General features: G+C 43.1%; 1 protein-coding gene across 3 annotated transcripts in view; it reads left to right on the forward strand.

Moving 5' to 3' along the window:
• The first annotated feature begins 5262 nt into the window (after positions 1-5262).
• KRAS (KRas proto-oncogene, GTPase) overlaps positions 5263-16140 on the forward strand; it is an 85942-nt gene continuing 75064 nt past the window's right edge. The window contains exon 1 of one of the 3 annotated variants that reach the window (XM_086920279.1): positions 5263-5414. The gene's annotated coding sequence lies outside the window, so the exon portion shown is untranslated. The remainder of the gene's footprint in view (positions 5415-16140) is intronic. The other 2 variants (XM_086920282.1, XR_015295736.1) reach the window with 2 other exon arrangements.

Here is a 16140-nt window from a genome sequence, read left to right on the forward strand (position 1 = left end):
GGAGCCTGTATCTTAATGCTTGTGGTTGTCTAAGCTGTTTCTTCTGTAATAACTCTACCTTCTTCAATCCCTTGTTGTGGATTACTACACCATTCATCACAAAACTCCTCACTACCTAGCGTATAAAGTTATGCTGTTCGCAGGCACTAGAACCTCAAGGGGGTCGAAGGATTTTCTACTGAAACCAGCATTCTTCCTCTGCACCAAGGATCTGGAATTCGCTCCCACTGAACATCAGAAGAATCAACTATGCTCCACGTTTCAAAAAGAAGACCAGTTCCTTTCTGATGGGTAAATTTCTCCCATGTGGTGAAAATAACAAGACTATAACCAGCTTGGATATAGAAGAATTCAAGAATGGTGTTATGAAGCAGCATTTTTTATTTTATTTATTTTCCTCATGCGCCTCCAACCACAGAATCCATAGGCTGCTGCTGCTACTCCAGAAGGAGAGGTAGGTCCCACAGTTCGATCTTGCCCCTCAGCACTACCAGCAACAAACCCACTTCATCTTAGTTGCTGCCCTCCCGTTGTTAAAGGGGAGGGTGGTTGTACTCTCTTCCGGGCTGAACCCGGGCTAATGTCACTGGTCGTCAAAAGCTTAGACACTGACTTGGAGCTTCCTTGAGGCTTAATCATTGGATTTAAAAAAAAAAAAAGGACAAAATCAAACTGCTGTCCAGTTTCGTAGTTTTTTCCAAATGGTCTTTTTCTTAGAATTTTTCAACTGAATCAAATCCATTTTAGAGGTTTTATATAAAGAAGACAACCACTGCGAGTATGTGGGGGATGTTACTTCAGCCCATCTCTTACAGATTTCACGTCTGGCTAAAAGCATTGCAAAGAATAGGAAATCTCTATCTGGGCCACTGATATCCCTCCAGATGCCAATAATAATGGTTTCAAGGGAAATATGTATTGTGTACCCCAGAATTGATGTTAATGAGACTTCAATTTTGGTCCAGAATTCCACCAATTAAGGACAGGTCCAGAACATATGCGTATCCGGAGCCCTCTCCAGATTGCATTTTGTACACTTGGCCGGGGTGCCTTTGGACATTTTAGAGAGCCTTGCAGGGGAAAAGTATGCCCTATATATTGTAAAATAGTGGTTTCTCCTCAACCACGCTGGCTTTACAGTCGTAAAAAGGATGTTAAATGAAGCTGGCCAAAGGGATTCACAATCTGTATCTGGAATAGCCTCCCCCCATAATTGGTCAGCCAGCTTGAATTCCCCGTCAATAGCCTCTTTGATTGCCCAATAATAGAAGGATATTTATTTCTTCCCTACTGGTTTGTTAACTAGATGGCATACACTGGTACGTTTCCAAGATATTTTATTCTATAACCAGCAACTCCAGCTGCCAGCCTCTTGAATCTCCGGTAGTAACTGTCTCCACACAAGATGCTACCATGGAGATAGAATATGTGACTCATACAGCTCTGGAATAAACATAACACATCCCCATTACAGAAATCAAAGGAAAAGAAAGACAAGGAAGGGAAAATAGGCACGGAAAAGAGAAATATTCTAGCAAAGACACAGCATAAATAATGCAAGGTATATATATCTGAATTCAATACATTTCATAGTCTACAAAACATCTATGAAATATTCTAGCAAAGACATTGCCTTAATAATGCAAGGTATATATATCTGAATTCAATACATTTTATAATCTTCAAAACATCTAGGAGGACCACAAGACCTTGAAGAAGGTCTTCATGAACAAAAGGTTGGACCGGGCACATTACTTGAACACAATGGGAACAAAGATTTATCTCCATCAAATCTCACCAACCGAGACTTAGCGGTGATTGTGTGTTGTTTCATTGAGTATAGGCATACGTAATTTATAAATGTAAGGTGATAACAGTACTTGTAATTTGCTTGAAATAAACACAAAATGAAAATGCTACATCATATTCTTCAATCTACCGTCATATTGCCTTAGCGGTGATTGTGTGTTTAATTCCACCTCCTTCGTTGTTGTTTTGTTGCGTGTTTACGCTGAATCTCTCTTCTTGCTGCCGCGGAGCAGCGTTGTCATGGAAACAGGGAAAGGTGACTGGAATTGAAATCAAAGATAGCCGCATGTTACGTTGCGCACATTACGTTACGTGCGTATGACGTAAAAGCGCTAGAGCAAGGCACAGGGCAAGCATATGCACGAGCAGGGCACAGGCCAAAGTCACAAGAGGCAACAGTTGGAAAAGCCTTAAATTAGTCAATATTGTCACAATTTGGAACAAAATGTACCAGGAAGTGCGGAATTCCAGGAGAGTCAAATCAGCAATCGGAGGAAGACGCCGTTTCACTGGTCTCTGGACAGCAGTCGTCAGCAGAGGAGAAGACGGCAAATCATGGGTTCAGAGGGAGAGTTGGTGGCAGGCTTGTCCCTCGCAAGCTTCACCTCATCGCCACTGTTAAGAAGCAGCATACACTGGTAAGTTTCCAAGATATTTTATTCTTGATGTAAGGAACCACCAACTCCAGCTGCCAGCCTCTTGAATCTCCGGTAGTAACTGTCTCCACAAGAGACGCTACCATGGAGATAGAATATGTGACTCATACAGCTCTGGAATAAACATAACAAATGGCCTTATCTTAAAGCTAATGTACGACACAATAATCTAGACTGTAATCTATGGATTTATTTTACTCCTCATTACATTTTTTTCTGTATGGATAAATATATGCCAATTTTAGTGGAATACATAGACATGCTCCTGACGTGAAATAATTGATAACGGCTGACTTCGAAGATAGTTGAAATGTAAAGCGCTCTGACACCCAAACCAGTCATCTTTTAGCGAGTGGCAGTTCAGGCCATTGCAAGCCTGCTGTTGTGATCACGACTTAAGAGCCCCAACCTGCAACGTAGGAAGTAAGTACATGTTTTCGAAAGCCAGTGACAACTCTCCGCGCTCCACCTCTTGTGTGTCGACATGTCAAAAAGAGGACTGGTTGGCGGAGGTAATCTCTCCCGTAGAAATATAGTGCATAAAGGACAAGTAACATTAGTCGGAAATCAGTCTTCTGTATTGACTAATTTTAGAGGCAGGTGTTGGGAACTTCTCCCAAAGATTTATATTTAAGTTGCCTCCATGTAGCGCGCAAAGCAGAGTGCCTACTACTAGGGTTCACGATCTGTTTCAAGAGGGGGGATGTAGGGAAGGGCGGCCTGCACCAGTAAAGGTGAGATGAACACAGCAAGAAGGCCGTTGTGTTGTTTACATATGCCAATAAAAAGATCTAAAAACACCTTAGTTGAAGGGACCTTAAATGAGCAGGGAACTCTTGAAAGCACCATGTTACAGGTACTTAGCAAAATTGAGTTGGGGGTTGACATGCCGCTGGCCAGTTATTTTCTGGGTTGTAAAAATGGAAAATGCAACTTTATTATTTTGGGAATTTTTAAACCAAGTTTCTACCACAACGGTTTGCACAAAGCTTAATTTTTTACATCTTTATTGTAATCATAATGTGATAAAAAAAACACAAATAGTTTTCTTATGGTGTTTGTGGTATAGGGACTTGAAGACTGAAGTAACCCAGCACTCTGGAGTAGTGTTCAAACAAAAATTTATTTTCACATTGTTTGACTTAGCCCTTTCTGCAGGGTCATCCTCACACTTTTTGTCTACACCCTCCTGTTTTCTGAATGTTTTTCTTGGCTTTTAAGACCTTGTGCACTTTACCACTGCCAACCAGTGCTAAAGTACTTGTGCTCTCACCATTAAATATGGTAGAATTGGCTTATACACACTTAGCATATTTAATGTATTTGTACAGCCATAGTAGAGTGGTACTACATGTGCATAGGGTCTTTAAATTAAATGCTACTAGTGGTTCTGCAGCACTGATTTTCCCACCCACTTAAGTAGCCCTTCAAACGTTTTTCAGGCCTGCCACTGAAGCCTGTTTGTGCAATTTTAAACTGCCATTTCGACTTTTCAAAATAAACCTTGTGGCAGGCCCAAATGTTCCTCTTTAATACATATGTCACCCTTATGGTGGGCCATGGATAGCCCGGAGGGAAGGGTGCAGTGTATTTAAAACAAGCATTGGCATAGCCAATAGGTCTCGCCTTTGGGACCTTAGAAGTGTTCAGTTACCCAGCACAATATCCTTGGTGCAACAACATCAAGTGTGCAGGGGCAAACACTTCTAAGGTCCCAACGGCGAGATCTATTGGCTATGCCAATGCTTGTTTTTTTGTGCCAGCTATAGGTTTTAAGATCTTCTTAGAGCTTCTTGTTGCTCAAATGGGTGTAATTTCTTATATTTATATGTTTCCCTCGTCTTCATTGCTTGATTTTGACAGCGAGAAAGTGTCACTTATAGTCATTGAAATGCCACTCATAATTACACTGAAATTATGAAAATGTCATACATAAGCAATCTAAAACCTTGAAAGCTATGCACATAAGGGACCAAATAAACTGGTAATGTCTCACTCAGGTTAACTGAAAACTTGGCAGCTATGACAGTGAGACGAAAAGCACCTTCAGCCACTACAAAACCCAGAGTACAGAGACTGTGGTCATGAACCCCGGGTTTGAAAGTCCGGATACTCTATTCGTACACAGTCGTGGGGTAAGTTTCTCCAGTACGTTATACAGCACTGGCACTTCAGCTCCTCTGATATCAACTAGTCGCTGGTACTAGGAATTTGGCACGCATGCGCGAGAGACGATGCGCATTTTAGATGGCAGACCTGCTGGCCTATTTGTTTTGCGAATCTTGGTACTCGGGCGTATTAAACATGAGAATTTAAATCCACTGCTAGACGTGGTACCTGAAAAGGATACCATGGTTGATACTGGTGGCTATCTTTGATTGGCATGTATATCTTACGAGTCATTTACAATGCAGTTTTTCTCGTTTAATAACTTGTAGAATATCAAAACAAAAGTACATAAATTGTGAGAACGACTATATTAAAAAATACAGTAAATCATTTTCGTAAAACTGTTACAGAACGTGAGGCTAGTTGGTTCCCTGCTACCTCAGATGACACTGTCAGTGTTTCCTCCTTCCTCTTGTACGCAGAGAGACGAGCAACTTGGGCGTATCCAGGAGGAAACAATAATTCTAGTCCGTTGTTTAGCTCTCGAGTTGGATGGGCTTTGTACGTTGACAGAGAGTTGCCGCAGGCTTCGGGGAGAAGCAGAATGAACCAATCACCTGTCCAGATTTGCGACAACGTCATCATATCGCGCCCGGTAGTATTTATAGAACGTATTTAAAGAGCCCTTGGGAGTTCAGAGGCGGTTGTGATCGGCAGTAAGCGGATCACTTTTGGGCTAGTGGGGTAAGGAAACGAAGATTCGCCCGTCTGCCTGTTCGGGCTTCGCAGGAGTAGGTCGATAAGGAGAGGAGCCGCTTACCAGTCTTTATCCGGAGACCGGTCAGTTCGACCTTTTAATCCTTCGCTCCCCACAGGTCCATGTTCGCCGCTTTCTATACCTACAAAAGACAATCGAGCGCACACTGACCTTCGTACGTGCTGAGTAATAGCGAAATCCAATGCCATATTAACACCCGCTAGTGGTTTAGTAATTGACCTCTTTCTAAAATGGTACAACGGTCAGGTGCAAGCCAACAGTCTAACTCAAAGATTTAGTGTTCAGTGTCAAGGGCTGTATGTGTTAATGCTGTCACAGGTTGGAATGCGGGCTATGAGCATCGCATCACCAGTGACCCTTGCAAATAACATTGCTGTGGAACGAATACATATTTGGTAGTGGTACCCTGTTGTGACCGTACGTTGCTGAAGTCGTTCTCTATTCTATGTGCCGACACCTAAACTGTCGGAATATGCGCACGTAATTTATGCAGTTCTTTTGTTTCATGGAACTTGTATACCGTGTATTTAAAAAAAAGTTTCACAAATCGCAACTTGAGTCTGCTCGATTCTTTGTCTGCTGAGAGGTGGGTTACCCATCCAATTAATAGAGAAAGTCGGTACAAGGGTCAGTGCTGGCTCCGATTCGTCATATAAATAGTGCAACAAACATAATGTTGGAGCATGATTGTCACCGAAATAAGTGTATTCCTTTCACACGCGGAAACGCTTCACCTTATTAAACTCCGATTATCTTTGCATTGACAAGTACTTATTGAATGTTCGGGTTTTTAAACATACACTGAGAAACATTCCTGCTTTGACCATGCTACTAGTTCACTAAAACTCAACTCAGTTGTCACATGTACTCTAAATGGGACTGGGGGTGAGTGTCTGAACATTTTCGGCGCTCTGTTCATCATCTCCTTGTGTTTGCTTACCCTATATTGGCACAGATTCAAATCTGACAATAAACAAACACAAGTTTCTTGGTACAGTAAATATCATGGACTCACATATTTGAAGATGCTCTCATATGTCATGATAAATAAAAAGTATGCTCTGTAAAAAAAAATTGCCTAGGATCACATAATTCAGTCAAGCGGGGAGCCTGGATTGATTCTACCCCCCCCCCCCCCCTCTTTCACGCTGTACTATTCAGCCACTAGATTGGGGGTTCTGACACCAGAAGTTGCTTAATACTTAGACCTTGGAGGATGAGATTAGAGCGTGGGTGAGAGAAACTTTTGCATATTATTTTTAGCTGCTTTACATAGCCCAAAGTTTGCCCAAGAACATAGGAGCGCTTCACAACAGACAGACATTACACTTTTTTTTCTTCTCAACGCATGGACACATGCTGGCATTCAAAGGCTGCTCAGCAGATTCCAGGATTCTAAACTGGTTTCTATTACGTTGTTGGCAGCTGTAGCCAGTAGGTCACATCACCACCTGTGAAAACTTGGCCTGTTTCGGGCTTGATATTCCATGAGGCCTTTTAGCTTATCTCACGAATCAAGAGGGAGGAAGAAGTTTAAGTTCTACTAAACCTCCCTTAAATGAAAATGTGTTTTAGCTTAGCCAGAGCCAGGCATTCTGGCTCGTACACCGCTATCTGCTAGTGTGTGAAGCATTGGCTGTGCTCCTCAATACAGGCAGCAACCATGATGGTGGCAATGTTAGGTTGTTGTAATGCTTGTGTATGGTCGTCTTTTGTGGACGATTGTCAACAACTCCAGAACTGAAATTGAATTACAGCTTCTAAAAGCCTCATTGACTGGACACATGGTAGAAATGCACTGTAGTCTTGTAACATAACATGTTCTGGAACAGTAACCAGGGTGAGTATTTTGACTGGTTTCCTTTCTTGTTGGGTTGATGCACATTGTTCATAAACAGACCATCATATGCTCTCCCATTGACGGTGAAGATGACTGCTTTTGCTTGCATGGTGATCTGTCCTACAACCGGGGCTGGTTATACAATTTGAGCTGTTGACAAACTTGCTGCTGATCTAGGAATTGTTTGTGTACATGGATCTACAAATGAATGTAGGGCTTCACAATGTGTATATAGATAGTTTTCATACCAGTATCACCAAATTAAGTGCAATAATCACAGTTAGCACTGTTGTATACTTGACTGCATTTGTGTCCGGTATTCCTATATCAGATTTCATTGCAATTTAACTTCAGGACCTGGATGGGTTGCAAATCTGCTCTTTTGGAGTGTTGAGAAAGAGAATATAATGCTTTCAGTGATTACATTTGTACCAAAGGTGGCTGTTAAATGCAAAATGTGGACCTAATTTCCATGTAATCTGTTGGGCCCAGTATGGATTAAAGCAATCGACAAATTAGGGCCTCATTAGGAGTGGACTGATAGCTGTTGATATATTTATTGTACCTGATAAAATGTGAGCTGGAATTTATCGGTATGTCAAATGACATCTAACTACGAACTTTTGAGTAATCTCATGCAGATCTAGGGGATTGCCGCACCAAAATCATTATGTTCCGGTAAATACCGGTCATTTTTTTGCCTTTAGAGAGCACGTTTTATCTGCTTATCTTTATCACAGAACTCCTAATTACAATATGTCCAGTTACTGCACATATCGCAATTTACTGCGCCTCTTGTAATGAAGGCCTTAAAAGATTGAGTCCGAGAAAATTACTACCCTGAACACATGATGTTAAGTAGCCAGTGTATTTGTCTGCCTGAAAGCTATGAAAACCTGGGGGATAAGTTGGGCTGGTGAGTAATGTCTTGATAAAAACGAAGTGTCTAAGTTCAACAAAGGAAGTATCTGTTTCTAGAGGTTACATACATTCAACACAGCCATTTAGCCAGACTATCTTCTGGTTGTTTTTCTTGGTTAAACACACATGAATACTTGAGCGTGAATCTATATAAAAGTTGGTTGTGTATGAATAGAGAGTAGATTATTATCACAATAAGGGGAAAAAAAGCACTGGCATAAACTTAATTATTACTTCAGGGTTGATTCATAGACCATTTGTAATCTTGACAAAGTAAATTAAAAGGCTTATTCATATTGGGTAAATCGTGATGAACTTTTCACAGCTCGGTGCCTTTACAGAAAATTAACTGAGGAAACCAGTTCCTAGGGCCTGGCTAGTCTTCTCATTTATGCCTCATGTCTTTTGACAGTCCAGGCATCGTTTGGGTAGGTCCACTGACTACCTCGCCGTTGGATACACGATTCTGGAATTACCAAGTGTCTTACCTGCCGGGAGTCAATGGTGTGAGTCGCCAACTTATTTTCGGTTGAACATTACAACTACAGGTACCACATCTGAGGTGCTTTCTGTAGTTTATCAAGGTTATTAGACTAGAGGACCACTCTACTGTAGATACTGTTTCTAGTTCCTGACAAATTGCCGCTAGATCATATGACATTTATTTTTTTATTTTTTTTATTTTACAAAGTTTTATATAGCGCAAACTTGACCCAAGAGGGTATCGGAGTGCTTTACATTTAGGATTGTTACTTTAAAAGTTACATCAGGTACAAGAGCATAGAAAGGTATAGTACACAAAAATAATGTTGCAAGAATTCCTAGGAGGGAGGAAAGGAATGAGTCAATAGCAGGCAGACGAGGAGGATCTGTGCCCAATGTCCAGCTGGATAGGTGACGGTCAGGGGGAAACCAAGGCCCATCTCCTCAATAGCTGTCTAGCAGCTCTACCGGATATCAGAATGTTGCTCAGGTCTCAGCGAACAGGGGAACCAGTTTTGAGTTTATTTGATTTTATAAGTTTATATAGCGCTGGCTAGACCCAGAGGTATCCGAGCGCTTTACCAGAGGAACTTTGCGTTACAAGCTACATCAGTTACCGTAACGTAGTACGGTACAGTAAACAAACAACGAGATTGAAAGAATTCAAATTAAAGGAGGGGAGGAAGGAGCCATAGCAGGGAGACGGGGAAGAACTGTGCGCAATTTCCGACTGGGTAGGTGACGGTCGAGGGGGAAACCAGGGAAAACCAGGGCCAATCACCTTATTAGCTGTCTAGCAGCTCCCCGGGTATCAGCCATGTTGCTCAGGTCTCAGAATTCAGGATTAAAATAGCTCAGACCCGAAGGTATCAAAGCGCTTTACATGACATCCTTTTTGTTAAAAAATTACATCAGTTACAGGTTACCTCGGTTGCAGGGAGAACATATAGAGATCTTTGAGGACGAGGTCAGAGGAAATGCAGAGGGGCTGGAGTAACAGGGTAGGGGGAGATATGACAGAAAGACAAAGGGAAACATCTGCCCAAAGTATATCCCTCTTACTCTTCAATTAACGATAAATAAGCCACAACAAAATGATGACAGGTCTTGAGGAGCTGTTGGTTGAAAGGTAGGTGGGTGTTAGGGTGTATGAGAAACCGCTGGCTAGACCTGAATGTATCGGAGCGCTGTACATGAGGTTCCAAAAAGTTACAAAATTACCATCCGTTAAAAAGTTACATCAGTTACTAGTAAAACATTTAAAGAATATAGATGAATCACATATTCAGTGTCATGATGGGGATCCGAGTGGGGGAGGATGGTGGGAGAGCATCCCTAGCCTCGCTGGTGTAAGCTCGGAGAGCCATTGAGGCAAGAAACATGTTGACCACATTATAGAGCGCTGTATCCTGACACATCATATCAGGCATGCGCCGCATTTACTTTTTAACTAAGCTGGAAGCCATTTTCATTAAACCTTTTTTGTCTGGCCTTTCACTTACTGTTTTAACCCTTCATGGTCCACCGACCCTCACTTCATACATCTACACCTATAGCCCCCTCACACCCATGGCACCAAATGGCATGGAATAAAAGATCTTCACCAATGAGCCCCTCATAGGGAGCCCGTTTTGTATTGCAGCGCCTACCTGACGAGGAGGGGAAAATAGATTCCAAATAACTTTTTAAATCCACTGATTACTCTGATGAACTCCTGTTAAGATGAATATTACCCCTTTTAAGTGCTGAAAGATAGAATCTCATTCTGATTAAGTGGAGATTGAATACTATTTGATTAAACATCTTTACTGGAGCTTGTGGCTCAGACAAAGGGATGAGTTGGGGATACTTTCTCCAGTGGCTGAAAGACCAGATGGAATGTGCTGTTAAAAATATTGGTAAAACTGCAGAAACTAAGTGGTGATTACGTGGTATAAACCTTGGTGTAGAAGCTGGCTGGGTTCTCCCACGCATACATCTTGTTAAAAGAGGTGTGTTCTCTCTTTTTGAAGAAAACTATTCAAGTGGTTCCAAAGTGGTAGAGAGGGAAAGGTTTCTAGTTGAGGTAATTTCCTTATCCCAAGAAGGTAGGAATTGAAGTCCAATCTAAGCATTGAGTTTCTCAATTCATGTTTGAGGAAGAAATCTTGAAAGTGTTTGTAAGTGTAAGGTTCAGGCAATGCGGAAGCTTAATTGGATTCTCTTCTTAAACCTCAAGGATATGCATTTCCATTATTGTTAACAAATGTTAGACAGTATCTAAAGTTTTTTGAATAGCAGGGTGTATTGGTTTGCACTTCTTGGATTTGACTTGCCCCCATAGTATTATGTTTGTTTTCAATAGTGGGCAATCTTCTTTTTAACCAAGGCATTCATCCTTATCTTTACTAGGACCACTTAATCCTAAAAGTGAGATTTCCATCTTTGCTGACCTAGTATGTAGGGGTATCAAGTTTCATTGAGTTTTCTATCAATTTATATCAGTCTCTGTCCTTGTATAGGATCTGAAGTTCATCAATAAAATTCGGATTACAAAAATATTTAAGCTTGTTCAGTTCTGGAAAGTGAGTGAATGTGCACTTTAATCCGTGAGCAGTATCAATGATATCTGCATACAGTGTTGTGACATCTTGTATCTTTCTGGTGCCAAAAACTCGACTGATGGTGTTTCCCTTTTGAGTTTGGCTGTTTACCACAATGTCATGTAAATGCAATTTGGTCGAGCTGTTGTGGGGAAATATAATTAGCTTGTATGGATTTCCTCTAAAAAGTACAAGGGAAACCGTTCATGTTCTAACCTGTCACACAATTCCAGTTAAGCATGGCAAAAGAAGTAGAATTGTACCCTTTGTCTGCAGTCCATCTAGTCTATTTTTAAAAGGGATCTACAGAATATGGATAATATTTCAGTTTTCTGTGCAATATGGATTTCATAATTAGTGACTGCCCACAAACGTCTATGCAGATCTTCAGTTGTCAGGGCTACTAGAATTATGTGGCATGGAGGACAACATTTTGCAGCAAAAACGCTAATTATGGAGTACACTGTCTAGCACTAATTTCATCTATTTGAGCTAGATACATTTCTTTTGGGGGGATGGCAAAGCTGAAAAATGAAGCAAATTGTACAGTAAATCTATGGTTGTGTTGTGAAAGCTGCAGCCACAGGCTTGTGTAAATCGACTGGTGCTCACCATTAACCACTGTTCTATCAACAAATTATTAATGAAAGGTAAACAAAACCAAATTATTGTAGTTCTAATCCATTCCCATTGTTTAATGCTCTTTGAAGGAAACAGACTTCAAGTTAACTGGCACAAAATAAAGCTTTAATATAAAAAATATATAGTGAACAACATGGCCCTCTATTGCCATCTCTAGGTTCTGTGGCCATTTCCAAACCATTGTGCTTTCGACCTTGCGGTTTACGATGCAACATGGCTACAGCGGTATCTGTTGCAGGCTCCCGCCCTGAGGACAGTCTCAACCTGAGCCAGGCCAGTGGTGGTCAAAGTGTTGCAGTCCTGATGAAACTGGAAATGAAAAATACACTTGTCTAGTGCTATAAACCCGCAGGTATCAAGGCGCTGTATCTAGGAATTCCCAAACCCCCTCGGTAGACAGCCGACATAAGAGACTAGGGAGAGAAAACAATGACCTGATTAAAACAAAAAAAAGACTGGAGAAGATGAGCCTGGAATCAGTCAGGACCCAGAAACTCTAAGAGCAGAAGAGCCAGGTTTTTAGGTGTTTTCGAAACGAGGAATAGGAGTCCGTTTCTGCGGGTTTTGCTCGGCAGGGCATTCCATAATGTGGCTTCCGCAATGGAGGAGCGTGTGCCCCATCTTGCCTTTCTGAAATTTTGGCACAGTAACTTTCCTGCTTGAAGCTGGTCTTTAGTGTTTGGTTGGCGTATATAAATTAAAGGATGACCTAATGGCCAGTGAGCCTTTGCCATGAAGACCTGAGTGGACTGTACTATGTGCCTTAAAGATCACTTGCTTCCTGCCTGGGAACCAGTGAAGATTTTCAAAGGCCTTCTCTCCCTGAAAGATATTTTGAGGATGAGGTGCACAGCCACATTTTGTACCATCTGAAGTTTGTTCAGGGAGTAGCTGTTTATGTTGAAACGAGATTGCAAGGTGATTACCCAGATAGCCACTGATTTACAAAGTTCCTCCAGAATAAAATAAAATATCTTCCAGAGGGATCGAATAATGAAAAACAGGTGCATGTGGTTCGATTTACTTGCAGATCGAAGTTGAGAGATGTATCAAGCAGAACCCCTAAGTTCTTTACTGACTCCGCTGAAGTAGGGAGGGGCCCACATGATTCCAGCCACCAAAGCTCTGACCAGATAGTACTTGCCCCCAAAGACCATGACTTCGGTCTTCTCAGCATTAAGCTTAAGGCAATGATCTTTCATCCAGCTACTCACACCAGTCATCGCAGCCATCTCAGGTTATTGTATTGTAATTGCAATTATATAGCGCTTACTACCCCTAACGAGGCATCAAAGCGCTTTTTCGGCGAGTAGCATGCTACTCCGGGACCCATAGAGGATTAGTGTTGAATTAGTATAGTGAAACATGCAAGTATTTTTTAAGTGGTGGGAAGGTTAGTCAGTTATTTGGAATGATAGCAGGATAGAGGAGGAAAAAGTTTGTATTTATATATCACTTGCTGAGGCACGCTATTCAGGAAGCACGCTATTCAGGAAGCACATAAAGGATTAGTGGTGAATTAATATGGTTAAATATGAAGTAATTTCAGTGGTAGATATTTAGTCAGATTATTTGGAGTGAGAAGGATAGCGGAGGGATAAAAGGGGAAGAACAGATTGGATTCATATAGCACTTGACCCCTGATGGTTGTTGAAGCGCTTTTCTGGCGAGTAGCACACCACTCGAACCCATAAACCAATAAGAACACTCAGATACCGAACCAATGAGGATATTAACCCTAATCCAATAGAAACACCAGATACAGATACAACCACCAATCAGTATACACATGTACCAACCACAAGCAGACCATATAAGGTCCCAGCGACCTCAGACAAGGTTTGCTGGCCAGGGAGTTGGAAGCTGCTTCTCCTGTTCAGAATCTCGAAGGAGACAGACGGGCTCAATCCACACTTTGGACTTCTGCAGGTAAAGGCCACACTAACTTGAAATCTAACAATACTGTTTGAATACAACTTTACTCCCTCTACTGGACAAATAACGACCTGCACAGGCCCTACTAAACACAGTTTAAACAGCTCACAGAAGCACCCTCTGATGTAGAATATCCCTGTTGCTGGGGGGAGGCAGGGAGGCTAGTTTCACTGGCTTGTGAACTCAAAATAGTGGCTAGGGGTGCACTGTTTTAACATACAGGTCTTAGCACAGAGCAAAGGAGAAATTTGGAGGGAAAACTGAATTGTCACTAGGAATGAGAGGGATAAACCAGAGGTTGGACTGCAAATCCCACAACTGGACACTTTTAATGGAAGCAATCACGGGCAGGGAAAACCACATGTTTAAAACACAAAACGTGTGATAAAATATGCCCTCACAGGCAGGTTAAAACTACGATTTTAAACTAACAACCACAGGCAAAGACCGTAATCACAGAAGGGGAATATCGTTTTTTAACAACTTTTGTTTTGGGATGAGACAGCACTAGTCTGTCTCCTTACCACTTCCTGGACTCTGCTCACTGAAATTTGGGGCACAGGTGGGCTGCAACTCACAAGATGGAGAATGATTTGGGGTGCACCCAGCAAGGCCTTAAGGGGCCTGGGCAGGCGTGAGAGGAGGGCTCAGTTGCCTGGTAACTGAACAGCCAGTGGTCTGCTAGCCTGGGGGTCGGGAGCTGCTTCTCCTGTTCAGAATCTCCTAGGAGACAGGCTCAATCCACACCTTGGACTTCTGCGGGTAAATGCCTCACTAACTCAGTGAGGGACGCAATCATTTGTGTCCTTGGCTTGTTATGACCTAGAATCCTACGGATCTCACTAAGGCTGCCAAGGGAGAGGCGTCAAGTTAGAGCGTATGGCTGAGTGAGGAGTGTATGGCTGAGTGAGGAGCTATGTGACACCCCACATGACGCCTTGGCTCTAAACGGACCACAACTTACAATCTGATGTCTCGCAATAAGAAAGGTGTTAAACAGTTCAAGTGCTTTCGCTCCCAACCCTACTTGCTGTAACAGTTTGACCATGTGTGAGGGTGAGACCATGTCGAAGACTCCTGTCAAGTCCAATAGTACTAGGACAGCAGTCCCCTCTTGATCTGTCCACATTCTCATAGTCTGTTGCAGCAATGTGTTCTGATTCCGTGCTGTAGCCGCTTCTGTAGCCTTTTTGAGAGGGGTCCAGTAGGTAATGATTGTTAATGAATTTAACTAACTTGTCGCTTAGTTGTTTCTAGAGAATTTACACAGAGGTAAGAAGTAACTAGATCAGACGATGGTTCTTCAACTCATCCGGGTCTGTTTTTTTTGTTTAGGAAGTTGGGTGGTGTCGGTGGTGGTGTCGGTGGTGGTGTCGGTGGTGGTGTCGGTGGTGGTGTCGGTGGTGGTGTCGGTGGTGGTGTCGGTGGTGGTGTCGGTGGTGGTGTCGGTGGTGGTGTCGGTGGTGGTGTCGGTGGTGGTGTCGGTGGTGGTGTCGGTGGTGGTGGTGGTTTCGGTGGTGGTGGTTTCGGTGGTGGTGGTGGTTTCGGTGGTGGTGGTGGTTTCGGGCGTGGTGGTTTTGGGCGTGGTGGTGGTGGTTTCGGTGGTGGTTTCGGTGGTGGTTTCGGTGGTGGTTTCTGTGGTGGGGATGGTGGTTTTGGTGGTGGTTTTGGTGGTGGGGATGGTGGTGGGGATGGTGGTTTTGGTGGTGGTGGTTATGGTGGTGGTTATGGTGGTGGTTATGGTGGTGGTTATGGTGGTGGTTATGGTGGTGGTGGTGGTGGTGGTGGTTGTGGTGGTGGTTGTGGTGGTGGTTGTGGTGGTGGTGGTTGTGGTGGTGGTGGTTGTGGTGGTGGTCGTGGTGGTGGTTGTGGTGGTGGTTGTGGTGGTGGTGGTGGTTGTGGTGGTGGTTGTGGTGGTGGTTGTGGTGGTGGTTGTGGTGGTGGTTGTGGTGGTGGTTGTGGTGGTTTTCGGTGGTTGTGGTGGTGGTTTCGGTGGTTGTGGTGGTGGTTTCGGTGGTTGTGGTGGTGGTTTCGGTGGTTGTGGTGGTGGTTGTGGTAGTTTCGGTGGTTGTGGTGGTTTCGGTGGTTGTGGTGGTTTCGGTGGTTGTGGTGGTTTCGGTGGTTGTGGTGGTTTTGGTGGTTTCGGTGGTTGTGGTGGTTTCGGTGGTTGTGGTGGTTTCGGTGGTTGTGGTGGTTTCGGTGGTTGTGGTGGTTTCGGTGGTTGTGGTGGTTTCGGTGGTTGTGGTGGTTTCGGTGGTTGTGGTGGTTGTGGTGGTTTCTGTGGTTGTGGTGGTTTCTGTGGTTGTGGTGGTTTCTGTGGTTGTGGTGGTTTCTGCGGTTGTGGTGGTGGTGGTTGTGGTGGTTTCGGTGGTTGTGGTGGTGGTG

Source organism: Lissotriton vulgaris, chromosome 1_1 (genome assembly GCF_964263255.1).
Source record: "Lissotriton vulgaris chromosome 1_1, aLisVul1.2, whole genome shotgun sequence".
Taxonomy (NCBI): domain Eukaryota; kingdom Metazoa; phylum Chordata; class Amphibia; order Caudata; family Salamandridae; genus Lissotriton; species Lissotriton vulgaris.